The 27,125-nt window shown below is 41.0% G+C and overlaps 1 long non-coding RNA gene across 1 annotated transcript; it reads right to left on the reverse strand.

The window, feature by feature from the left end:
• Positions 1-3,436: 3,436 nt before the first annotated feature.
• Positions 3,437-26,849, reverse strand: LOC138746755 (uncharacterized). Its single transcript, XR_011347108.1, has 3 exons — positions 26,626-26,849; positions 19,021-19,114; positions 3,437-3,582 (listed from the first exon to the last, which is right to left on the reverse strand). It is a non-coding gene; the product is annotated as an uncharacterized lncRNA (long non-coding RNA).
• Between the last annotated feature and the right edge of the window lie 276 nt (positions 26,850-27,125).

Here is a 27,125-nt window from a genome sequence, read left to right on the forward strand (position 1 = left end):
TGGTGGTGGTGGGGGGGGGGGTGGTGGTTGGGGGGGGGAGAGGGAAGAGAAGGGGGGAAAAAGCCGTGCGACGCTCGCGATCCGAATTGCCCGCAGCCGCTGTCAAACTCCACACGCCGCCATCTTCCGCCGCCGCCGCACAACAACATCCCGCCACGTGACCGGCCGGCCCGACCAATCGCGCGCCGCGCCTGCGCCAGCCTAAAAATAGCCCCCCTTTCGATCAGCGCAGGATGAATAATGCAAGCGCCTGTGGCTCAGTGAGGAACAGCGGCGGGGGCGGGGACTGTGCATGAATGGGGGGGGGGAGGAGAACTGTGCATGAATGGGGGGGGGGAGGAGAACTGTGCATGAATGGGGGGGGGGAGGAGAACTGTGCATGAATGGGGGGGGAGGAGAACTGTGCATGAATGGAGGGGGGGAAATGTGCATGAATGGGGGGGAGAACTGTGCATGAATGAGAGGGGGGAACTGCATGAATGGGGGGGACTCTGCATCAATGAGGGGGGGGAAATGTGCATGAATGGGGGGGAGAACTGTGCATGAATGAGAGGGGGGAACTGCATGAATGGGGGGGAAATGTGCATGAATGGGGGGGAGAACTGTGCATGAATGAGAGGGGGGAACTGCATGAATGGGGGGGGACTCTGCATCAATGAGGGGGGAAATGTGCATGAATGGGGGGGAAATGTGCATGAATGGGGGGGAGAACTGTGCATGAATGAGAGGGGGGAACTGCATGAATGGGGGGGAAATGTGCATGAATGGGGGGGAGAACTGTGCATGAATGAGAGGGGGGAACTGCATGAATGGGGGGAACTCTGCATCAATGAGGGGGGGGGACTTTGTATCAATGAGGGGGGGGGACTTTGTATCAATGAGGGGGGGACTCTGCATCAATGAGGGGGGGACTCTGCATCAATGAGGGGGGGACTCTGCATCAATGAGGGGGGGGGAAACTGAGCATGAATGAGGGGAGGCCGGGCAACATTCCCCGTGCCCAGCAGCTCATTGAAACCCAAGCGGGTGCAAAAGACTGCAGCCGTTTGAAACGTCCTCCACAGAGGCTGCCCGACTCGACTCTTTCCACTGGGACCTTTGCAGAGAATCTCATTCAGTGCTTTGGTTGAAACGTCACCCTCTTCTTTGGCACCGCTTTAAAAATAAACACTCCGTTAGTCTAAATAGATTCAACCCCCACCACCCCCGGGTTTATACACCTCGCCACCCTACAATTGAGAGCTTTTTGTCGCCAACTTGCTCCGCCCCAAAATAGGTGGAAGAAGCCCGCTTCCAGGAGCACACCTGTACTTATCGTGTCCTAAAAAAATACAATCGCGAACCCCATTAGGATCACGTCTCGGAAACTGAAACATTCCCTTGCAATCTGCAACGTCTTGGTGTGTTCCCACCCCCACCCTCCACCCCCCACACACACACCACAGTCGGGTTTTTTAAAAAATATATATTTTAACGCTCAGATTTTGATTTTATGTGCCGGTGGAGTCTGCATCTCAGCCTTCCCGTTTTCCAGAGATGGAAACGAGCTCCCCACTCGGGCTGCTGTGGCAGGAACACGCCGCCGATGTGTTTATTGTTACATTTCATCGCGCCCCCCCCCCCCCCCCCGCTGGATTTCTCCGGACCGCGGCGCACGTTTCGGCTGCTCGTCGCTGTGGGGAAAGAGGCTCGCATTTCGCCTGCACGTTGCAATCAATTAGAGCAGTCACTGCTCTCCCCCACCCCCCCACCCACACCTTTGGGTGAAACGTTTGCGGGAAGACTGTGTGTGTGTCTTCACGTGAACTAGGGCAACGTGACGAATTTTGGCGTCGATCTGGTACTTTCCCAATATTGCTCATAACTTGTGAAAATAGAGTTTTATCTGAAAGGTACTTGTCGCTTTGATTTATGTCACTTAATTGGCTTAGTTTGAACGAACAATTTGTCGCTCTCATTCCAAATGAGGTGCCACTTCATTTCAAGACTACCAAATTGTGTCATTCATTTGTTCAAATATATGGTGATGTTTATTGCCATGACATAAAAATAAGCTTCTAAGGCACTTGCTGCAGCTTAAGATACCTAACAAAATCAGACAAAACTAAACGGATGATAAAAAAGAGAGGTAAATGAAAATTGACAGTAAAAACCCAACGTTGGAGAAACTCAGCAGGTCAGTGGACTTGAAAGAGGAAAGATAAAGATACATAACCAACGTTTCAGCCTTGAGCCTAAGGTCAAGTTATCTTTCTTTTACTTCAATCATGGACTTTTGTGTTTTTACTCCTAAATATTCCAATTCGTGCGAACAAAAAGGGGTTTCCTTTGTGCAGACAAGGCTCTCGGTTAGTTCATGGTTGGGGAAGATTTGCAAATTCGGGAGCCTAGTCGCTGTTGGCAAATGAAAGCGTTCTTGAACCTTGAAGTTGCTGGACAGTAGAAGGCTTCTGTGCCCACTGACTGAAGATAGCAGCAAGACATGATGGCCACCAGGGTGATGGGTGTCCTTGAGGCAGCACTTCACCGAGATGTCTTCAATCGACGGGAAGTCAGTGTTTGCGATGGACTTAACCATATAACGGAAACAGGCCATGTTGGCCTTTCGAGTCCGCACCGGTTCACCGATTTGGTGCGCCCTCTTCGGGCAATGGTCCCGATGGGTTTGGCCCTCGAATTCCAACTTTGAGTCTGCCACTTTCTGTAGCAATCTACATAGCCACGGTACCCCCCCCCCCCCCAAAAACATTTTTGTTTAAAAAGTGCCCAAGCCCATAGCATTTTTTTGGATAAATCCTTTTTTCTTCCAAAGCAATCCCTGGGATTGAAGATAATTTGCTTCTACTCCAGTTCTAGGGCAGCACAGTTCGTGTAGTGGTCACCACAATGCTATGACAGCACCAGCCACCCAGGTTTAAACCTGACGCTGACTATAAGGAGTTTGTACATTCTCCCCCCTGTCTGCGTGGATTTCCTCCAGGCCCTCTGGTTTCCTCCAACCCTTCAAAACGTACCAGCATCCTGGACATCACGGGCTCATGGGCCAGAAGGGCCTCTTACTGTGCTCTATGTCTAAATTTAGTGTAAAGTGCCTGTAGTAAATTGCTTATTGGTAGGGTGATTGATAAGGATGGCAAGATGGATGAGGAGCCCAGTAGGCCCCACCTAGATTTGTCAGAGTGAGGTGTCAGCCAAGATGACCGTTAACCAGTCACTTCCATCTGAAGCTAACTTTAATACAGTAATTGAAAAGCAGTTTGAAAGGTTCATTTGGCCAAAATCATAGGTGAAAACCAGCTCCAATTTCGTAATGATTAGTACACCAAAAGGCAAATAGTTGGAGAAACAAAGTTTTGCTATAGCTTTAATCAGATTTGTATGGCTGTTAACTATCTGTCAACATTATTCAAAGCCAAGATGAATGAAATATTGCCATTCAAAGCTTAAAATGAAATAATCACAAATATGGAGTTGCAGAATCATTGCCATTGGATGCCTGATAATTAAAGGGCATGCTGCCCTAAATAGTTTGTGCGAGGAAGCTTGACCTCTTTAAAATTTATGCAGAATTCACCTTGATATCTGTGGATTATAAGGCAAGGTTGGTTTCAGATCATTCATTACTATTATTAGAATATCAGAGTTCACAAGATGTTCAGAGAACCCCAAGATGGAGATTTAATACTATGCTATTACAAAAACCAGAATTTATTAGTTATTTAAAAAAACAAATTGAGGTTTTTTATTAGTTCTGTTTCTAGTCATTTTGTTTTATGGAATGCAATGAAAGCTTTGTTACGAGGTCAAATTATTAGTTATGCTTCTAAAGTAAAGAAAGAGAGAATTAGAGAGATTGAAGATTTAGAGAAAAAGATAACTGTTACTGAAAAAGAATTTCAAAAAAAAAGAATTCACCTTGCATAATGAGATGGCTGCCAACATACACTAGACACAGACAAGTCTGGAAATGCCATTCAAAAAAAAACACCTTAGTACATAAACAACTTGTTCCTTTCTCCAAATGAACCTGAAAAATCGTTGTCCTTTGCAAGCAAAGCTCCCTGATGCATTGAGACAGGCACTTATAATTGATAGGTCATTTGATGGATTTGCTGGACCAAAAGTTAATGTAATGTTGATCTTCACCCACAAGAAGAGTCAGTGCTGTGATAAACAGTGCCCTCCATATTGTATGGGGCAAAGCCATTTCCTTCCTTTATTTGTCCCTGTGCTCCACAGCTTTAAATTTGTAATCAAACAATTCACATGCACTTAAAGTGCACATTCCAGATTGTCCAAACCATGGCAAAGGTGCCAGGCTTTGGATCTTGGGCATTTCCTTTATGCCTCCACACTTTGCTCTTGCTAGCGCTTTGATTCAGGTTAATCTTGGTCTCACCAGTCCACAATACCTTTTTCCAGCATTCTACGGGAGCCAGCAACCTCCTTTGAAGAAGACCGCAGAGCCCACCTCACTGACAAAAGGCAAAGGAGGAAAAACCCCACACCCAACCCCAACCAACCAATTTTCCCCTGCAACCGTGTCTGCCTGTCCCGCATCGGGCTTGTCAGCCACAAACGAGCCTGCAGCTGACGTGGACTTTTACCCCCTCCATAAATCTTCGTCCGCGAAGCCAAGCCAAAGAAGAAGAAGACAGTTTTTTTTTAATCCTTTTTGGCAAGCTGTAATCTGGCCATCCTTTCTGCTGCTAATTAGTGGTTTGCATCTTGCAGTGTAGCCTCTGTATTCCTTTGCATGAAGTCTTCTGCGGACAATCGTCATTGACATGTCCACACCTGCCTCCTGGAGAGTGTTTCTGATCTGTCGTCAGCAATAGAGATCTTCCCTGGAAGATCAGTCCCTTCCCCATTACTGAGCTCACCAGTACATTCTTTCTTCTTAATAATGTTCCAAACACTTGATTTTGGTCACCTTAAGGTTTGGGCGATGTCACTTACTGTTTTATTCTTGTCTTTCGGCCTCCTCATGGCTTCTTTGACTTTCATTAGTACAACTCTGGTCCTCATTGTTGAAAAATGGCAACTAAGGTGATCAGAACCAAGACGAGATCTCTCATACTGGCACTATCGAAGCAATGAAATCATAAACACCTGTGAAGCCAAATGTCCCAATAAGGGGACTGTGTATAAAAAAAGTGCTGTATTTTTTACATGGTCAAACCAAAATGTATATCAATAACCCGGAATAAAATCTGGAATGTGCACTTTAATTACATGTGAATTGTTTGATTACAAATGTAAAACTGTGGAGCACAGGGGAAAATAATGGAAAAAAAGGTGTATTTGTCCCAAACATTATGGAGGGCACTGTATATTCTCCACCTGCCAGCAGAAGATGATGTATCTATGTAGCAGCCTCTTTTATGAGTGGATGCACAAAAGTTGTTGTCCTCTGAGATGCACAGGAATAGCAACTCAAATCACGATGGCAATAAGAAGCACTTGGGGAAAAAAACATTGCACTGCAAAAATTTAGGTCCAAACAGCAAAATGTCAATGCACCAACGGAATTGCTGATAAAACAATTTAATAAGCAAAACAAAAATGAAAATTTCCATCCAACTATTATAAAGTGATTTTCAAGTTGAACATATATGCCCGCATCACACGCTGCTACACTTTCATATTTGCTATGCGACTTGCAAAAAGCAGCAAGAAATGTGCTAAATTTAGTGCAGGAAACAGTGACATAATTTTTGAAGCTCCTCTCAGCTTTGCAGTCTAAACACCCAATATCTTCTGAACTATAAATCGGGTACACAAAACAATGTGTCCATTTTCAAAATGTCCCACAGAGAGATTAATCATTGGACCTTGTAACAAACTCTGCAAAACAATTTTTATTGACTGAGCATGAAATGAAAAGAATCCGTTTATGCTGTTAAATCTTTTACATTAGTCCCATGGGTAATTTCAACTCTATAGGTACTATATAGCAGACAATATCAGATTGATAGTGTCTCATTGCAGTTCAAATGAATTTCTTATTTTTTTCAAATATAATGATCAGTCAATCAAGTATCACTAATTTTATGATATCGCCAAATATTAAAACTACCATTTCTTGCTGTACAAATTTATTTCTGCCTTCAAGTTCATTTTTTAACCTATCCAAGATGTTATCTTTGTCTCAATAACCATTTACAGTATGGAAACAGGCCATATCGGCCGCATTGGTTTACGTGAAGCTCCACTAGTTCCACCTACCCGCTCCCTTGCCCATAACCCTCCAACTCCCTCATATCCATGTACTCATCTAACCACCTCTTAAATGACAGTAGTAAATATTATTTGCCAAATGATTGCTGACTTATAAAATCATTCGTAAACTTGCTAAGCTTCACTCGATCGAGCTATCTAGGACCTTTAGAAACAAGGGGAGGGGCAGACATGTCAAATTTCTCCCTTTTTGGACATTGACGGGCAGCTGTAGGTTTATCATATGCCCAATCTTTTGTTTTGTGAAGTTGTTATACATTATTTTACATTTGGAATATACAGTCAAAAAAAACACCCTGGTATCTGGCAATTATGATAGTTGCTGGATGAGTGAAGTTTCAGGTTGCGTGGATTGGTGAACTAACAGCGAGTCATGCCAATTTTACCTATTTATTTTCATCGATTTTTTTTGCCGATTGCTTGAGGCTTCCAGTTGCTTGAATTCTGCATAACGGGGGCTTTAATGTCTTCAAGTAATGATCTTTGACATGGAAACCTATCTTTATCACTGGTAATTAGTGCCGTGGTCTCACCGATTCAGGGATCTGGGTTTGACCATAGCAGGAACTCAAAAGGTTGCAGAGGTTGTTCTCTCCATGACCTTTTGGGTTTCTGCTCTGATTTCATCCTACATCCCAAAAATGTGTTCGTAATTTACTTGGCCACTGTAAGTAATCTTTCAATGTCAGAAAGTGATGAGATAATCAAACAGAAGTTGATATACACATGAGAGAAAACAAGTTGCTAGGAAAATCAGCTGTGGGTAATAGGACAGATGCAAAACGCAGTCTGCTGAAGGAAGTTGAGTGGCATCAGTGGGAGAAAATAAATTATCGACATAGTAAGGCTCGATGAAGACTTCCGACCCAAAATGCTGACAATTCTTTTTCTCTCATAGGTGCTGTTTGACACGCTAAGTTCTGCCAGCAAATTGTGTTTTGCTCCAGATTCAAGTAACCACAGTCTTTTTTGTCTCCAATAAGAGATGAGATTGTTACCTTGTGAGCCAGCATGGACTAGAAGGGATGAATGGCTTCCTTCTATGTTGCTATGTTACCATTGATAATATTAATTAGAATAATAAAAATAATGATGATAAAGAAGGAGGCCTTTCAGCCCATCACATCAGTTTTGACTGGACAAAAAAGATAACCGATCTAATTCTACCCTCCAGCATCTGTTCTGTCGCTTTCAAATACACATCAAAGTAATATGTGAATGAGATGTTATTTTTAACATCTATGAGTAAGTTCCCATTTTCTACCACCCTCTGATCTCCCCACTAATCTTTCCACAAATTGTTCTGGGGCCTTTGACTCATCACTTAAGCAAAATAGATCCATCTTATTTATTTTCCCTGGTATGCTCATAACTTTATTCACCTCAGTTGTGCCACTTTTCTGTTCCAAAGGTAAAAATCCCTATCTTATCAAATTTGTCCTCATTGCTGCACATTTCCTTTCTTTTTCACTTTTTTATTGATTTTTATAATAAATACAGCACAATGAAGAAAAGGGGACAAAACGGAAAATATATCACACACACACACACACACACACACACCCACACACACACACACACACACACACACACACACACACATATATATATTTATCAAGATAAAACTACAAACAGTATAAACTCGGGCCCCTCTCCACTAGGTGAAGACAGAAAAGACATCAAAAATATAAACCACCAAACCTACTTGATTGAAAAAAAACAAAAAAGAATCTGAGCAGCTTATCCTGAGGATTACATATATTTTGTAGCTTTTGACTCATACCATGAATCAAAAAACAAAGGTAAGGCTATATCTCATCCGCAAGAGGGAGTGGATCTAATCACATTAAAAACATTTACATCAAATGAAAAAAGACATAAAAGGTTGCCATGTATCTTCAAATTTCATCAATAAATCAAATGCATGATAGCTTATTTTTTTCTCAACTTAAATAGGACATAGTATAAGAGAACTATTGAAACACTGTTAGAGGTCTAGAGTTTTTCCATTTAAATAAGATAGCTCTTCTGGCCAACAATGTAGAGGAGGCCACAACCTGTTGGACAGGTACAGAAAAACTCCCTGTCTGGTTCAATAACCCCAAAAAGAGAAGTAATTGGATTGGGTCGTAGCTCCATCTGAAATACAGTTGAAAAGATTTAAAAAAATGTATTTCCAATAAATTTCTAAAGCTGGACAAGACCAAAACATATGGGTCAATGTAGCAATATCAGATTTGCATCTGTCACAAGTAGGGTTAATATTAGAAAAGATGCAAGCCATCTTATCATTGGACATGGGAACACGATGCACCACTTTGAATTGGGTTAGTGAATGTTGGGCACATATTAAAGATGTATTCACCAGTATGCAACCCTCCAGGCAATCCAAGGTTTTTTCTGTTTCTTTTTTTTTAACTATTCTTTTCCTTTTTCTATATGTAACATATTACACATACATTCTTGTAAGGGAGGGAAGGGTGGGATTGGGATAGGGAGGGATGGGGAGGGGATAAAACCATCAAGTAATGAATGAAATTCTCCTCATTTTAAAGACTCATGGTATTGTATAATGATGTCTTAATTACATGTATTGAAAATGTTTAAAATAAAATATTTTTTAAAAAAGAATCTTGCCCCATTGATACTCTGATAAGGGTCTTGCAAGTTCCAATTTCCATACTTCTAAAAATCTTATCATGAAGTACTGGATGCAATTTAAATAATCTATTATGTATAATTCCAATTAATCCTTTCGGAGAAGGATTCAATTGAAAAATATCAGCAAGATCTGGTGGAGAAACAAATAGAAAGTTCGGTAATATGGTATTTAAGAAATTTCTAATCTGTAAATATCTAAAAAATATGAATATTTTCTTACCAGATGTTCAAAAGACATTAAACAACCTTCCTTAAATAAATTTGCAAAGAAATAATACCTTTGATTTTCCATAGAGAGAAGGATTAATCAATTATTTATAGTGGAAATAAATAATTATGAGAGACAGGTAGAACAGAGTTTTTTAAATTAAAAAAATTCCTAAATTGAAACCAGATTCACAATATATTGGATTAGATATAACCTTATTGATCTTGGAAAAACTACATGGAAGAAGCCACTGAATACTGCTGTATAGATTTCAATTCTAAATCTGTCCATAATGGACAATCCAATCCAATCCAGAACAAAAAATCCAAAAAGTTAGATAATGAATATTAACAACCCAGTAATAAAATCTAAAATTAGGTAGGGCCATATGCCCATCTTTTTTCAATTTTTGTAAATTAAATTTACTAATTCTAGAATTTCTGTTCTTCCCAATAAAGGAAGAAACTTTTGAGCCAATATTACCAAATAAAGACTTTGGGATGAAAACTGGAATTGCTTGAAAGAGATATAAAAACTTAGGTAATATTGTCATTTTAATTGCATTAATACAACCTATTAAAGAAAACGATAAAGGAGATCATCTTCTCAAATAGAAGAGAAAAATTGAGTTTATATAAATCTTTAAATTGTTTCGTAATCTTAACCCCTAAGTATGCGAAATTATCTCTGACAATCTTTAATGGAACTTGAGTGTAGATAGGGACCTTCATATTCATTGGAAAAAGTTCACTTTTATGAAGGTTACAGATTTCCAAACTTGGTAACATATTTGTTTCTCTTTTCATAGATGCTTTTGTCCTGCTGAATAGATTCAACATTGTCTGTTTTTATATCAAGGATCCCATATTTCTTTAGGCACTTTCCAAATGCAGCACCAGGGTAGCGCTCCTGGGACCAAGGTGAGATCACTGGGTCATGGTCAGAATGGGACTTTCAAATAGCTGCCTAACTTACCTGTTAAATTGCCAGCACAGTGATTTAAGGGGGATCCTGCCCCTGCGATGACATAATGAATAATACATCACTCAGTCACAGGCAGCCCCCGACTGTCAGTCGCACCCACCCCCCCCTCCACCCACCCCCGGCTCCGATCCATCAGTTGCGCCCCCCCCCCACCCACTCCCAGCTGTCAGACGCCCTCCCACTCCTGGACGTCAGTGGCTGTGACCCCCACCAGGTGACACTGCCTTGAATGGGGGATTGTGGTGCTTTCATAACGTGCCGCTGCCAGTACCAGAGCTGCTCAAGCAGTGTTGGGGATTATGGGTAAGGAAGACAGTCATTGCTCCCGCACTCTGGCATTGAGCAGTCGCCACGAGCTGGAGTGGGACATTGTGGCAGCAACCCCCACCCCCACCCTCCCATTCAAAGCAACACCCCCCCCCACCCTTATCACAGCAGCACCCCTCGCTACGTTCGCGACAGTATCCTGCATTGATTCAGTCAGGGGGTTTGCCTGTGATGCACGCATACAAGCTCTGACATCACCAGAGTAACCAGGTCTGCCATTTCCCCCTTCAAATCGCTTGGAGGAGGGTGCCTTGGTAAGTTTTACTGGGTTCCCTGACCATCTCTGATGTAAGACTAGAACCCATTTGGGTTTTGACTAGGTTGACACTGTCCTTTCAAATAGCCTTGTACCCGGGTCGTCAACTGAACAAATTGCCCGGTTAATCCCATGTTACATGGCAATTTGCTCAGTTGACAACCCCAGTACATGGCTATTTGAAAGGATTCAACCAGGTATCAAGGCGCCAACTCTCAGGAAAAGAATAAACTCCATGGACTTGTTAACTTGGCCTTGCAACATCACAGGCACCAGACTTCACTCCATCGAGGACATCTACATGAGATGGTGTCATAAAAAAACAGTCTCTCTCCTTAAAGATCCCCACCACCCAGGCCAGGCCCTCTTCACTCTGCTACCATCAGGAAAATGGTACAGGAGCCTAAAGACAAGCACGCAACGGCACAGGGACAGCTTCTTCCCCGCTGCCATCAGATTCCTGAATAATCAATGAACCATAGACACGGCCTTACTTTTTGTGCACTATTAATTTTACTTTTTTTTATAGTAATGTTGTATGAACGTTTGCATTTATGAAAAGCTGCTGCAAAACACTGAATTTCATGATTAGATCGTGACAGTAAATTCTGATTCTTATTCACTTCACTGAAATTACAGTAAGTCCTTGAATAATGTTGTTTTGTTCAACGTTGTTTTGTTATAATGTTGATGAGAAAAAATATCCCAATAATTAAAAAAATAAAATACCATGCCACACTTTATTATTGTTTGGGTTTGAACCAATCTGCTGTGCACAGAACCATGATCTCCATGAGTCTGTGAGGCTGGCAATTTCTCTTCCCACACCTGCTCACTCTCCCGTCACAGCCGTTTCTGTGCTTCTCTCCCACGCACTGGCCATACCAGGTCCCTCAGGAATATCTGTGATGACCAAGCTGCTTCTCTGCCCTGCAATAATGATGATCGCTGTGGGATCTCAGTAGCCTCCCTCCTATATCAGCCATCATTCTCTGAATTGCCAAAATTGATTAAATAATTTTTATGTTTTTATTAATCTTTCTTAAATGTCTGTATAGCACACATTTATTTCAATGTTTAATATTAGAAGGGTTTTGCCTTATTTATTTAGAAGTTTGATGATTTTTTTTGTGTCCAGAAATAAACCTTATGAACTTAATTCTTATTTCTATCCTTCAGCCTATGGTAAAATTGGTTTAGTTTAACATCGTTTCACTTAAAGTTGCATTTTTAAAGAACATATCAACAATGCTAAGTGAGGACCTGCTGTACTCTAGAAACTCGATGGGCTGAAAGGCCTATATGACTTTATTTATTGTCTAGAAATTCAGTTGCAGGGTGCTGAACTTTCTATGCTCCCCACAGGGAAAGTAATGTTCCCCGAGAAAAGATGAGAAACCAATGGCTTTCAGGACAAAGTTTACTCTGGAAATTTGACTGGGCACTTCCTGTTGTTTCCTCAGCAAAGTTGAGTGGTGCATCAGACCTAGGGACATTGTTCACTGTCTGATGTTGTGAATCCAACTGGGGTACATCCTCTTTAAGACTTATTTCCTGGATGTCAGTACCCCAACTCTCCCCCAATCCTCTATGCCAGCAGCCCCAGCTCTTCCACCATATTTACCACCACATTCTCCTAGCGGATTAACCTTGACCATCTACCTCCACCCGTCGAACACCTCACACCTAGGTGCCTAACTCAAAAATCCAACCCTCATTTGATTCCCAGGTCCTGATCACCTGACCCAGCAGTGCTTTTCTGGCAATAATCCATAACCTGACCATTACAGCAGGCCTTGATCTTATTGAACAATGACAAGGTCCTGATTACCCAGTCTCAGAACCAAGCCTCAATCACCATCCCAGGAGATTTGACATCCTGGACCTGACCCAACTCTTTCAAGGTATTGATTCATGACCATCTTTTAACCATTAATTTTGCCCTCAGTTCACGAACTGGCTGTCAACTCGCTGAACCATAATCTGCCCCAGACATCTGTCGATTACAGGCTCCAGTCTCACCATCTTCCTCTGACTATAGATTTCCACCTGCAGATCCCACCAAGTGCTGATCACAAACCAACAATTATCAAACTCCCAGCAACTCTTTGCCCAGGTCTAAAATACCCTTGAATGCTAATTGAATTCTGAATGCTAATTTTGACACCCAAATACATTTTCTGACTCATGATTTTCATTCGCAGTCAATGACTACAGCTCCCTGAAGCAGAAATCAAGCAATCACTTGCATCTGACTCTCTTGATTTCCCCTCAAGTATGCACCACTCAGCAGCTCTCCCCCCACCCCATCAGCCTCTAGCTTCTCTTCACCTTAATTCTCCATATCCAATGCCTGATGCAATAGCTTTCTTGCTCTCTACTTTGACAGGGTGTCTTAGAAAAGCCTCTCTCGGGATGAGGCCAATTCACCAGCGCACAATATCTTGGGATCCAAACACCAGTGGCAGGCCCATAATCAAAGTTGTGGCTGACTTGCAAGTGAACTTCTAGTAAAATCACATAGGATTGCTGGAGGAACTCAGCCAGTCTCATAGTGTCCATGGGAGGTGAAGATATATTACCAACATTTCGTGCCTGAGCCCTTCTTCAATGTATAAACAAGTAATGGGAAGGTGTCTGAATAAAGACGAGAGAGAAAGGGGAAAGATTGGAATCCAGTCCAAAAACCAAGAGGTGTTAATTGGGTATGATAAGAGGAAAAGTGAGAATTGATTTTGGTTCTGTGAAAGGAGACAAAGAGAAAAGGGATGAGAGAGAGAAACAGAGCTGAGGGAAATGTGACAGGGGAAGAAGGGGGTGAATTTTTTGGCACCTATTTTTTCCTCTTCATTTTAGTTATAGATTTCAGATACACTATAAAGAATTTAAAGATAGAATTTTTAAGCTTAAAATAGCTTAAAAATAATTAATCCCTTTAGAAACATTGTGATTACTTTCAGTTTTTTTTTGGGACCATTTTAAAGAATAGTCAAGAATCTATCCTCAAAGACCCCCATCACCCAGTCACTCTGCTATTATTGGGGAAAAGGTACAGGAGCCTAAAGACGAGCACTCAGCGGCACAAGGACAGCTTCTTCCCTGCCGCCATCAGATTCCTGAATAATCAATGAACCAAAGACACGGCCTTATTTTTCATGCTCTATTATTTTTTTATTTTTTTATAGTAATATTGTAAGATGGTTATAATATGAATGTTGGCCCTGTGACGCTGCCACAAAACACTGAATTTCATGACTTGTTCATGACAATAAATTCTGATTCTGAGAATCAACCACATAACCTCAATTCTGAAATAACATGCAGGTAACGATGAATGGGATGAGTTTTTGGAATCACTATCAGCTTTTTATTATTACCATACTAAAACTGCATTTTATTCTGGATTTATTAAATTAACTGAATTTAAATTCTGCCAATTAAATCATGTCTTCCCTCATTAGTGGTCAGGAGAAAATAACCATGGCATTATAATTCTCTCAAATTGAATTCAGGTTAAGAAAAATATCGAATTATTTGAGGTCAGTTAAAGCAAAATTCAGGAATAACTCCATTCAATTCATTGTCCATCAGAAAATATACCATGGGATTACAGTGACAACGTGAAACTAATTTTTGTAATGAATGTACCAACACTCCTGATGCACACATAAAAACACTGATTTGAGAAGCTGGATGTGATTGGGAAGAAGCAGATCAGCTTCCCCTTTGATGCTGGAGACTGGCCTAGTTCGAGTTCAAGTTTATTATCATCAGACTGTGCATACATTGTGCAGGATAGATGAATCTGTAAATGATTGAGGAGCTGAAGAATGCCTACATGAACAAATAATAGTCCTCTGCCAATATTCAAACCCCAAACAGAAACTCAGATAGAATAAGCCATGGATTCTCTGCCAGGATTTTTTTGCTGGCATTGATACAATTTACCAGTGATAATTAAAAAGACCACAGGCCAGTTGAACATTGGTCCAGGAAATATTCAGCTTCTCTCTTTGTGGCCCTTGGAAAAATGGCATTACTTATCTTTCACCAACCAAATGTATCATTCCTTGCTAAATGGAACTACCCTCTTAGATCTCAGCTTGCTCACAGAAATGGCTACCCCCCCTCCCCTCCCCCCAGTCTTGGCAACAGACTCAGGTTTGGAACTAACCAATATGCTTCCCTCCACAATAAATAGGGAGCAATAATGACTGCATTGCACCCCCACCAGCCTTTTAGTTGCATGCAAATAAGACTTGTATTTGCTTTGGCCTCAATCCAGCAAAGATTGGCAAGTTTCTTGGCCAGATTGACAGCAATTAATTATTCATTATTTTATTGTCTCGATATGGATTCCATCAGATTTGCACACAGAAAATTAAAAAATGTTGTCATAATATATTAGTCTCTTCAGTCCAACTACAATGCTGATTAGCTTCCAACTTCAATTAGGAATAACAAGTGCATTTTAGCATGACTCATGTGGTTCTACAAATTAGCATGTATTGTATGCACACATTGGAAGTATTCAGAGTAGCCAATCTGTGACGCAAAGATGTGTGCAAAGCTGATTTGAAAACCGACTACGAAATTGGGGTGTGATGATTCAGTTAACACCAAGTATTAATCATATACAGGAAACCTGGCATTTGGCAACATGAGAAGCCTCGAAAGGTGTTATTTAAAGGGATCCTCATTGACTGAGTGGGAGTTCTGGTCACTGGAATGAGAATTGTCGACATGATTGAGACCCTAATTTCTACTCTCTGGAAAGAGTCTGCTGTGGCTGGAACTCTTGTGGAATCTCTGGGTATTACCTTTGTTGGCACAAAATCGGGCTTTTGAGTGCATTATGTTAGACGACCAACATGATAAGGCAGAGGAGGTGAGAACCTGAAGAACAAGCCAAGTAAGCAGAAGAAGCTTGAGAAAATGCAGGAGAAGAGTCCTACCGTGTGTAAAACAAGAAAGTCTACAGACACCGTGGGTGAATGCACAATGCTGGAGAAACTCAGAAGGTCAAAAAGTGTACTTTATGTAGCAAAGATAAAGATACATAACCAACATTTCAGGCTTGAGCCCTTCATTAAGGTATGAAAAAACCTTAATTCCGCCCCAACGGAATGCTGGATGGGAGGGGCAGTCCCACAGATGGGAGGTTGAAGGGAGGGGGACACACCAACAAGCAATGGGTAGAGGGATGGCTCTGACACTGGAGGGAAGGGGGTGGAGAGCTGGAGGAAAGAAGTCAAAGGGAAAGGGAAGGGAGGGAGAATGGAGAGCACTCTTCAAGCCACACGCTATCTTGACTTTGAAATATATCACCATTCCTTCACGGTGACTGGCTCAAAATCTTGGAACTCTCTCCCTAACAACAGTTTGGTTATATCCACACTTAAGGGCTGCAGCAGTTCAAGAAGGCTGCTCATCACCGCTTCCTAAAGGATAATTAGGAACAGGTAATTAAGTGCCGGCTTAGCCTGCAGAGCCAACATCCCTTGTGTGAATGAAAAAAAGAGGGTTATGAGGAAGGGAGGGTTTAGTTTGTTTATTTTTGGTAGATATATATGGGTCGGCACAACATTGTGGATCAAATGGCCTGTATTGAACTGCAATGTTTCTATTTTCTTTATTTGACTTCAGCACGGCATTTAATACAATCATTCCACAGAGGCTGGTGGGGAAGCTATCCTTGATCCTCAACATCCCTCTCTGTAATTGGATCCTAGACTTTCTAATGGAAAGACCATAATCTGTCTGGGTCGGTAGCAGAAAATTGAGTGCTGTCATGCTGGACACTGGCGCATCTCAGGGCTGTGTGCTCAGCCCGCTCCTGTTCACACCACTGACCCACAAATGCATCGCCACATCCAGTTCCAACAGTGTCATCAAGTTTGCAGATGACTCAACAGTCGTCGGCCTCATCAGCGGCAACGGTGAGTCGCACTATAGAGAAGAGGTGGAAAATCTTGTGAAATGGTGTGAGAGTAATAACCTGAGTCTCAACGTGGACAAGAAGAAGGAGATGATCGTGGACTTCAGGCAGACTAGGAACGGCCACCCTTCATTACACATCAACAACTCTGTAGTAGAGAGAGTGCAGATCACCAAGTTCCTTGGAGTTCACTTAACTAGTGACCTATCGTTGGCACTCAGTTGTCAGGAAGAAGCATCAGTGAAGACTGAAGCAGGCAAGGCTACCGGCCACCATTAAGTCAACCTTCTATAGGAGTTCTATTGAGAGCATTGTGGCCGGCTGCATCACAGCGTGGTATGGTTGCTGCAGAGAAATAGATTGGAGGTCAATCCACAGGACCTTTAGTGTGGCAGAGTGGACCACTGGAGTCTTCCTCCCCACATCCATCCGATCTATCGGGATCATTGCCTGGAGGGCACACAAAATCACTGAGGACCCCTTCCACCCCGCACACACCATCTTTCAGCTGCTCCCATCAGGGAAGAGATACAGGAGGAACCAGGCTGAGGAACAGCTTCTGCCCATGGGCAGTGAGAATGGTGAACGGCCAAAGGAACTGCTCACACTGACCATCTGAGACTCTCAAATTCATGAAACAATATTGATTTATTTGTATAGATGAATACTTGTCCTGCGTATGTATTATTTGTCTGTACGTCAGTTATGTCTGGTTGTGCGTCTGTGTGTTTTGCACCCATGACTAGAGATCGCTGTTTCGTCAGGTTGTACGTGTGCAACTGGACGACAATAAGCTTGTTTTGAGAGGAAAGAAAACATGAGGCTTAGAGTAATGGTAAATGTGTTGAAGTTTGCCATTGTGCAGAAATGCTAAATAGTGGATGTGAATGATATTCATATGAGGTGAATGATTGGAATGTTTTACATGAAGGGTATATTGCACTCCTTCCAACACCCAACCCCAACCCACCAATTTTCCCTTGCAACCGCTGCAACCGTGCCTGCCTGTCCCGCATCGGACGTGTCAGTCACCAACAAGCCTGCAGCAGACGTGGACATGCCCCTCCATAAATCTTCGTCCGCGAAGCCAAGCCACTGGGAAACAGTGATGCCTTTACTGATGTTGACAACATGTCGGAATCTTTAAACTTACTCCGACATTGTATCAATATCAGAGCCACACAGTTATTGGAAAAATATAATTCAAAAACAAATATTTGCCCCACCAAGTCTGCACTGACCATCAACAATCCATTTACATGAATCCTTCCCTCAATCCAGTTAAAAAAAGAATTCTCCCTGTGTTCTCATTAATTCTCCCCATGTACAGTTACACACTCAGGGTAACATACAGCAGCCAATTAACCTAGCAACCTGAGCATCTTTGGGATGTGGGAGGAAACTGGAACACCCGGAGGAAACCCATAGGGAACACAGGAAAACTCCACAAAGACAGAGCCCAAAGTCAGAGGTGAGACTGTTTTGCACTCAACCTCAGCATCTGCAGATGGTCTTAAGAGTCAAGACTCAGTCTATTCTCTGGCACAGCAAGCTACAGCACTGGTGCTGACTTGGTCTGCTCTCTCTTGCCACCGTTGCTTAACCATGCACTCACAGTTTTCGTTGGGCCATTGAGAGTAGGGGACCTCCCTCCTCTCCTCCAATTCAATTCTCCAAATATATTGGAATGATATTGGATGTGCGGTGCAAAGTGTGCTGAATGTCTGCATCACAGCCTGGTATGGGGACACCATTATCCAGGAGCATAAAGCCCTGCAAAAGGTAGAGCCGAGGAACAGAATCACAGGCTAAACCCTCCCCAGCATCAAGAACATCTACAGGCCACGCTAGTGTCAGAGAGTAGCAGCAGTCATGAAAGGCTCTCACCCCCCCGACCCCCCCCCCCAGTACACGATTTGTTCTCACTGCTGCCATCAGGAAAGAGGTGGAGGTGCCACAAGACTCGCACCACCTGGTTCAGGGACTGCTGCTCCCCCTCCACCATCAGACTCCTTAATCACAAACTCAATCATGGACTCATTTAAGGACTCTTACTTGTGCACTTTATTGACTTTTTTCCCTCTCTGTATTGCAGTTTGTTTACATTTATTTTTTTGTTTACATGTGTATGTTGTGTACAGTATTTTTTTTTGCACTACTGATAAATAGTAATTATACCTCGCTCACAGGAAAAAGAATCTCAGCATTGTATGTGATGCCATGTACATACTCTGACAATAAATCTGAAAATTAAAATCATTATAGTTGTCTTATTTGCCCAATCCTCACCTTGGTTTTGAGAACCCCTAACACATGCTTCCACCTGTGTTTTCCAGCAAGGTTTCTGTCACCACCATTCAGAATTAACAAGGTGAGAAGCAAAGAACTGTTTTAAAATTCACTAACCTGCAGCATTAACTCTTTCTGGCCTGCTCAGTATCTTCTGTTTTTGTTTTGGATTTAACTCCTTCTCGCCAAAATTGGACCCCGTGGGTATGTGCTGAAGCAGAAGAGATGTGATTATATTGGTTTGAACCTGACACTTATGAAAACGAGGTGAGACAGCATTTTTTTTCCCCAATTCTATTTATACCTCAACTCGAAAATCAAGACCAACTTCAGAGGTCAGGTACAGCAAATTTAGCAGGCTTAATAAATGTACACTATGTTGCTCAATACACAAAAATGAATAAATACATTGTTTTCAATTCTGTTCAACCATAATGGTCAGTATATTGATGTATGTTTCAAATGATTGAAAAATAAAATAAATGGCTTTTTTGGGAAGCTTTAAAGGTTGTCAGAAATCATGCAATGTGATTCTGCAACTGTAACAGAGATAGAACTTATTTGCAAGCAAGATGCACTGATGGAATGCAGTCAAGCACTAGGTAATATTAATAATGCGAATACAAATAACTAGATTGACATCCTGTCGTTCATGTCCCATAAAAAAAATATGCCTCCTGCTGGACAAAGCCTATGGCTGTAATAGATTGTGAGGACATGAAGACGTCTTCATCCGACTAGTCTTTCTGGTGCTAGAGAGGCCTCGACATTATGAGGACAGGAATAATAAAGAATGACAATGAATTTGTTGAAATGGGGCAACTGAATTGTCTGTTGATTGAAGTTCAAAGCAGCACATGACGGCCATCATTTAACATGAGAGTAAAGTTAATTGTAAATGTTTCTTCATTTCAGTCAATCGACTACCTGCTGTTTCTGTTCGCCATAAAAATACAAGCATGGGTCACACTTTTAAAGATAGCAAGGCACTTGAAAGAGAAAATAATTTAATTTATCTCAAATTCTAGATTTAATAAAAATTATGCTAAGAAAAAATATAAATATATTCCCAAATCTATCACAGAATACAAAGGTATTATTTTAATTTATCTATAATTTTTAAACTAAACCTTGAAGATACAAAAACAAATTCTTCCTTCAACTCAAGTTTAAAGGTAATTCAGTTACATCAATATTAGATTTCCAAAGGTCCAAAAGATTGCAAAAGTTTATTCTAGATTCTAAATAATTTCTGTTTTTAGATTTTCTCCTCTTCTGTTATTGAGTCTTGGAAATAATTGGACTCTCTACAGATTTTAATCTTTGGGGAATTTCTAAATGGCTTTTCATTTACATCATTGAAATGAGAAAAATTAGATTAAAATGTACTATTTTTGAACATGCTTTTTTTTTCTAAACACCCCTATTGAACCACAAGCAAAATTTCCACTTCCTTGTGAATTTCTTTCTCTCAAAATATTCAGTAATGTGTTATTCATTTTTTTAATATGAATAAATCAACAATAAACAAATCTGATCTGCAGAAGTGCTCGACCAGATCATTGTTCCATTCATAAATTTATCTGATGTCCTGAGCTCCAACACTTCAATTTTTGTTGTACTCTTAGAAATATTATTTCCATTTTATTAGTCATGAGAATTACCTATCTGTAAGATGATAAGTTGGATGACAAAATGTTTCAGTCAGAAATAAAGCAAAATGCAAGAAGGCATGTAATGAAATGAAACATTGTGAGACTGATACATAATAATCCAGTTCGTGTAAATTGTCAAATACACCACACTTTTCATTAATTCTACATATGAAATGGTCTTTTTTAACAAGTTTCAATATTTAACTGATTGTAACAGGAGATCAAATTCAAAGGTAAGAACAGCATGTAGGAATGCTAAATTTAGCCTTATCTTATCAGGATTCCCAGTCATGTCAGCAGTCCAGCTGTATCCATGGAAACAAACTTCCACCAATCCATAACAATATATTTTTTTTAGCTTCTTCTCATACAAATTTGGCAGCTTGCTTCTTGGGCTTGTCTCAGAGAATGTAATGTAAATCTTTAAAAGCCACATATACAGAGTCCCAGCACATGCCAGAGCTGTTCACACAGGCAAACATCTTCAGGACCAGCGTTTTATTAGAAAGATAGTTCTCATCTTACCAAAATATTTGGGGCAAAATGGGATCTGCCAGAGGAACTCAACATTTTGGGCAGAGTCCTTCATCAGGTCTTGCCGGCACGGTTAGCACAAAGCTACAACAGCACCAGGGACGCAGACTCAAATCCAGAGCCGACTGTAAGGAGTTTGTACATTCTCCCCATGTCTGCATGGGTTTCCTCCGGGTGCTCTGGTTTCCTTCCACCCTTCAAAGAAGGTTAATTGGTCACATGGGTTATGGCTGGAAAAGGCTTGTTACCGTGCAGTAGTCTAAATTAAATATATTTAAAAACCTTAAATTAAATATATTAAAGACTTGAAATGAAATGCCAGCCATTCTTTTTCTCCCACTGATGCTGTTTGACCTGCTGAGTTCGTCCAGCAGATTGTTTTATAATTGCTTCAGATTCCAGCGTGTCTCCAAAATATTTGGGGTTGGTTTTCAATACTGGCACATAGTAGCATTGGAGTAAATGTCAGGGTAAATATCATTGTTTCATATTTTGTAATTACATAGAAATGAATCAATTTACCGTCCTGAAAATACTGAATCACACCAAAGTGCAAATATGCTAATGTAGTTAAGGTAAATATTTGTTGGATGGCTTTAGATCTTGACCGTTATTTTCTGAACAGCTGTGTCAATACACAATGATTGCCAATAAATGAGTAAACCAAGTTCAAACACTCATTTTTTGACATTCTTTTCTATGAATCCCTTGACAAAAAAAAATACTCATTCTGAAATAAATTTATTGGTAAATTTTGAAAAATGGTCCTCTATTAAACAGTAATGGATCTTTTCATTAAAATGTACACAACTCTAATTGTATCTTGCACAGCTATTTTTAAAATTGTATTGCTAAACCAACACAGATTCAAATGAATTTAATTCAAAGTCTGCTGGTTATGTTTCACATTCTTAGTACTACCTCCTTCCCTCCTTTTTTTTCCCCACAACAAAGAAATACTCATCGATTATAGGGCAGCAATAATTACCATACATATGCATATAAAAGTCGATACCAAGTATCTCATGTAAAAGTCGACCCTAGTTCCTCACCTCAGGCCCAGCTGCCTGCCCATCGAAGCTCCCGATGACTTGAAAGCCAATTTCCCACCTGGTCCTGGCTGCTTGCCCATCGGAGCTCCCAATGCCTCCGATGATGCAGATACTCACCATGGTCAAAAGCATTAGGTGACCCCAAAAATTTAACATTAAGATATGGTCTACAAAATTCAACTCTTACACGAGTATATCTGCTAAAAACTTAACGTTAACTTGGGAAGATCAAACTGCGTTATTAGTGCTACTTCAGAGAGGTTCCACTTGACCCAGCCTGACAGGGAGAATGATGATCTTTGATCCCAAAGAACTGCATGCCTTGCTGAGTTGGTTCTTAGGTTTTGTGCATCCCACAGTTGAGGCCAATGTGGGAGGTATTTAGCAGGAATGGTGATAGGGTCATTGAGGAAGTGGTGCACTCCTTCTGCTGTACTATCTGTACGATCGACAAATGGATTTATTACCCTCAAAGCCATCTTAGATGCTTCATCTCTATTTTGAACAGTTATGAAGCCCAGGGACACCGTGAGTCTGTGGGGATGTTGAAAACATCCCTGATTTTTTTTCTCCTCTGTCCACCTGGTAATCTCTTGCCATGATGGAGCCCAGAACAGAGTAGACTCTTGTCTGGTGCCTGACATGTGTGAATGATATGGCGTACTCATTAGAGCTGATCATATGTAAGTAAGTCCTCAGTGGTGGAGTTGTTCATCTGGGAGGGTACATCGACACTGATCAACTTATTCCCCCAGAGGATTTGAAGAGTTTCGCAGAGAATGCATTGGAAGTACCCCTCCAGTGCTTTGAGGTACTCCATATCTCATAAAGAAGGCAGGGATATCCATTGAACTATAGGCCATAAGCTTTATGCCAGATCTCAAGGGCTTAACCTTTACACACTCTTTTTCCTCAGGCAGCCACAGGCCGTGCTGATGCTATGAAGGAAATGGCTCCCGATAAGAATATTATTTACTGAACTCTTACTTAAAATGAATAGAAATTGGGCAAAAAGTATTGGTACACTGCAGAGATATGACTGGATACAGGAAAACATTGAGCCATCATTCTACATCCAAGTTGTAAGAAAGCAATTCCAACAGTACATGCTTCATCCACAGAATTGCACTCATCCCTGGAATGTCACTCAAATCTATAACGTTTAAACGCAGATGTGAGACTTCTCATTGATACCGCCAAGCTTGTAAGGTAATGAGAATAATTTCCAATAATTCTGTTTTCAGAAAGCGGCTCCAATTTTCCATTATGTACAAATTCATGAGGTCATCAAGAGAAAATAGGTAAAAAACACACAGAAATGCGGGAAGAACTCAGTTAGGCTTGGAGCGTGCACAGGAGGTAAAGGAATACTACCGATGTTTTGGGACTGAGCCCTTCTTCAGGGAATAAGCAAAGAACAAGAATGCACCAGAATAAAGAGACTGAAGGCTGGTCGGGAGAAGAGTCCTGACCAACAAAAGGTGTTAATGGGATATGATAAGAGGAGAGGTGAGAATTGATTTTGTCTCTGTGAAAGGAGACAAAGGGAGAAGGGAGACGGAGCTGGGGATAAGGCAACAGGGGGAAGAAGAGGGTGGTGGTTTAACGGAGACCTTTGGGCATCCATTTCCTGCTTCTTGTCCCTAGTCAAGTGGTAGGCAATTCCTTGAGTGGCATCTCCTGAATATCGTACTTTTACTGATTCTTAACGCAGCTGGAGTGAGTGACTGTTTTAAGAAAAGTGTGGTCTTGGCTTCGTCTGACATTGGCAACTGCTGAATCTTAAGAAAGTCATTATGACGTCAAAGAAAGCAATTACTTTTAGGAAACACACTCCTAATGCAGACAAATAGTTTGGTATGTGCGATGGTTGAGAAGGAAGAAGTTCTTGAATATGTAGAGAGAGGAAGAAGCACTTTTGTTCCAGGCAAGCTATGAAATTGACTCACATTCTAATTTTAACCACCCCCTCTCCAACCTTTGAGAACAGAGCAATGACTAGAACTTCACTATGAGGTAAGAATGGTGGGGATGACTAATTGAAATCAGAAGAAAGAGAGACTCAAAATCATCTGATAAATTGGTTTGTGATTTTGTTGCAATAAACCCATGCCTATGTAAGTCATTGGACAGGTGGTCAGTTAATGGGTTTGACATTTTGGAAAATATTTGCATATGATGTAAAATATATGAGAAAGGTCAAATGCATAATCTGCGGAGTGTTGCTGAAGGTATTTATAAATTTTGTGGAACTGTGTTTGCTTAGCAGGAGATAATTTTGGCTTATATGTAAAATGTGGAAATCTGAAGTTAAAAAAAAACCCTAGCTGAGCTCTTATTGGTGATTGCGATAGGTGGATGATTTCTTTTGACAATACGTTAAAATGTCCATTTTTACTTATAGCCCCCGACTTCTAAATTATGATGATCACCTTGTTTTGTAAGAGTGACATTTATTCTCTTTAGCACAATTGTAACAACACAAACATATCTGTATTTTATAATGACGTTTGAGATGACTTTCATGTGAAGTTTTCTGCTGAAAGTTACGGCTTCTATTGTCAAATACAAACCTGTTTCCACTCCAAGACCCAACCAAGCATGAAAGGAGAAAGAGGATATAATTTAAAAAAAAATCCAATCTGCACACTGACTTCATGAAAAATACATCAAACAGCATTAAGTGCTGTTCATGGACATATCTGACCGAGCTTCATCACACCAAGGTAAGGGAGCCATTTTAGTTGGGGGGGGGAATAGTGGTCAGAGAAAGTGATAGAGCTATGGGGACAAGCAATTCTCTGCAGCAATGACACAGAATCTTATATGTTGTTTTTGTCTGCTCATTGTAAAGGTTAAGGGAGTCTCTTATGGGCTGGAGAGCAATTTGGAGTGGAGAGGAAGGCTTCAGTTGGTTCTATTGACATTCTTTCTTGCTGTTATCAGACTCCTGAACAAATCCCACACCAGTTAAACTGATGTTACCTCTCTCCATGACTCTATGATTTTCTGCAGTACTATATTTTGGTTGACTCACTAAACAAGGTTTCTCACTGCACATCAGTACATGAGACAATAAACTTGACCTTGACCAGGAAGGAGATTTTGCTCAGGGATTATGCAAAATTGGAAAGCAGACCCATAGCAGTAATAACCTCTCCACATCATCAGGGGCACATCCATGCTAGCAGAGGGTAAATAAGATTGGAGAAGTATACACATGGTTCAAAGGTTGGAATGGAGTTTTGGCTCAAGGGGCACTGGTATTGTAAAGCTTAAGGTTCTTTATCTGGATGCACAGAGCATTTGTAACAAGATGGATGGCACAGATAGAAATAAACAAGTTGGATTTCATAGCTGTTATAAAGACATGGTTGCAAAGTTACCAGGAACTCAATATTCTATATTATTCGAAGAACAGACTGAAGGGAAAAGGAAGTTGGGTAGTGTTGCTCACGAAGGAAGATATTGATTTGGTAGTGAGTCATGAAATTGATGCAGTAGATTGTGATGTGTAATTGCCTTTGGCTAGAAATAAGGACTGGCAAAGAAAGGAGTTTGTCAATGAATGGGCTCCCACAGTACTGCTTAAGATAAGACAAAGCCAAAATGGAGATAAATCAAAGATATGTATGTGGTGATATGTAATTACACCACTAGGTCACCAGGGGTCATCCCGGTGACCTTGTATATAAAGCTGTCCAGAGCTACAGTCTAGTCTTCCAGGTTCGTCTTGCAGAGAAGACAAGACCTCTTAGTGTACATATTAGTTTATTAAAGCTGTCTTATACTCGCGCTGCTGGTGTGGTTATTGTCAGTACAGTGTAAGAAAAGAACTGCAATGATCACAGATTGCATATTGATTGGACCAATAAAACTGAAGAGGGTTCCATGGAAGAGGATTTTTTTGGAGAGAGCATGGAATTGATTCTGAGAGAATTTAATTTTTTTTAAATTTAGGTACACATCACGGTAACAGGCTCTTCCACCCCATGAACTCTTGCTACCCAATAGATCTGCAATCCCTGTATGTTTTGAAGGGTGGGAGGAAACTGGAACATGTGAAGGAATCCCAGGGAGAATCTACAAACAGCGCCGGATTCGAATCCCGGTCGTTGATGCTGTATCAGCATTGCACTAACAGCTATGCTAACCGTGCCACCCCAAATATTATTAATTTTTTTATTTACAGCATGGTAAAAGCCAATTCTGGCCATTTAAACCTGTGTTGCCCAATTACACCCAAATTAACCTACAGCCCCGGATAATATGAAAGATGGGAGGAAACTGTGCAAATCCCACATAGACATGGGAAGATCATACAAACTCCTTACAGACAGCACTGGATTCAAACCTGGGTCACTGCCATTGAACGGACATTGTGCTAACCGCTGCACTAACTGTGCCGGCCTTACATACCCGTGATGCATTATTGTAAGATTTGTTCAGCTAGGGTTCAGAAAAGATTTTTGTGATCTTACCTTGGTAAAATTACAGTTTGAGGGTGACATCTCAAAATCAAAATCAATGACCCCATCTTCAATGAGGACAATTCTAAAGGCACAAGGAAAGAGTTGTTAAGAGTTGATTGGAAAAATGAGCCAAAGAAAAGGTCAGAAGGTGGTCAGTTGCAGAATTTCCAGTAGCTTATCACAAAGCTCAGCAGAAACTTATCCCATCAGGAAAAGGGCCTCAATGAGAAATGGAAGCATCTGCAGTGAACAAAGGAGATCACAGAAAATGTTAAACCAAAAACATAAAGCATACAAGACACCAAAATGTAATGGCAGACCAGAGGTTTGGGCATCAGGATCCAGAAATAGAACACTAAAATGCGAAGACAAAGGAAGGAAATCCATTGTGACTGATACTGGCAAGTAAACACAAAGCAAACAGCAAAATTTGCCAGTATCAGTCACAATGGATTTCCTTTCTTCGTCTTCGCATTTTAGTGTTCTATTTCTGGATCCTGATGCCCAAA

Source organism: Narcine bancroftii, chromosome 12 (assembly GCF_036971445.1).
Source record: "Narcine bancroftii isolate sNarBan1 chromosome 12, sNarBan1.hap1, whole genome shotgun sequence".
NCBI lineage: Eukaryota > Metazoa > Chordata > Chondrichthyes > Torpediniformes > Narcinidae > Narcine > Narcine bancroftii.